Here is a 1226-nt window from a genome sequence, read left to right on the forward strand (position 1 = left end):
ACAGCCTGGAGGCAAGAGAAAACACTGTGATTAAAACATTACCAATTTAAGGCCTAATAATTAGAAGAAACATCTGGACTTCTCCTGCAACTATGAAAATATTTGGTGATAGAAATGCAGTAGTGTAAGTTCCTGCCTGGTTGGATGGTAGACAGGCCAGGACATTAAGTAATCATGCATATGATCAGTTTTTCACCTTCTTGGCTTTAGCTAATTTTGAAATGTTAGCTATACTAAACAATTATATTTTGATAAAATACCTTCTAGTCTTAACAGTTCTGACTGAACTGTTCATCTCTCTATGATCCTTGTAACTAAGATTAATTTTGTTCAAGTAAAACAATCTATGCTGTCATTGTAAGATATTCTGATTGGTCTGTTCCTACATGGGAGAAGAGTAAAGGGTCAGGTAGACATTTGTGCCAGTAAGACCTCATTTGGGAAAATGTCAGCTGCAGAATGTTAGAAGTAGCTCTTAAGCAAGGTTTACTTTGAATCCATTAGCTCCACAAACCTAAGTCAGTTGGATCAACAAGTACTTGAAAAAGCCATCACCTTTGGACTAGCTATAAATTATTGAAAGTATGATCAAATTCCAAATGAAAAAGACTTAAAATTGTCATTGACAAAAAAAATTGCAAATGTGAGCAATCAATTGAACATATAATTTTTTCCCTATTCACAGAATTTTAGGGAAATAATAGCATTGTTAGCAACAATAAGGATTCCTTGTTCCAAGTAGGCACCCATGGATATAAGCCTGTATAAAGATTGCATCATTAACTACTTAAATTTAGAAGATACTACATGCTTCAGCAGCACGTATTCCCAAATTACACTACAGAGATTAATATGGCAATTGCACAAGGATGATATGAAAATTTGTGAAGTATTCCATATTTTTCATTCTTCAGATGCAAGAAATGAAAAACAGTTATTAAAAAGTTGATTACAAAATAACAAGTGTAACAACAAACGTAATTCCTTTTAATTAAATTTAGTTTGGCATTAGTGTATTAAATCTTCACCTCAGAAAGGCGTTTACATAGCATAAACTTTACAAAACATTTGAAATTAGACAAAATTTTCATTTTATCCCAAAGAAAGTTAATATTAGGACCTAGGCAAAAAAGGAATCTAAAACTTTCTATATGGAATACAATCTGAAAGGACACATTAATGAACCTCTATATTATAAAATAATATAGAAGTCAAAGTATATCTAG

At 31.8% G+C, this 1226-nt stretch overlaps 1 pseudogene; it reads left to right on the forward strand.

Annotated features, from left to right (window-relative positions):
- The first annotated feature begins 807 nt into the window (after nucleotides 1–807).
- Nucleotides 808–904, forward strand: LOC138813387 (U6 spliceosomal RNA; annotated as a pseudogene).
- Nucleotides 905–1226: the final 322 nt, after the last annotated feature.

Source organism: Dipodomys merriami, unplaced genomic scaffold, assembly GCF_024711535.1.
Source record: "Dipodomys merriami isolate MVZ:Mamm:240054 unplaced genomic scaffold, mDipMer1.0.p SCAF_594, whole genome shotgun sequence".
Taxonomy (NCBI): Eukaryota; Metazoa; Chordata; class Mammalia; order Rodentia; family Heteromyidae; genus Dipodomys; species Dipodomys merriami.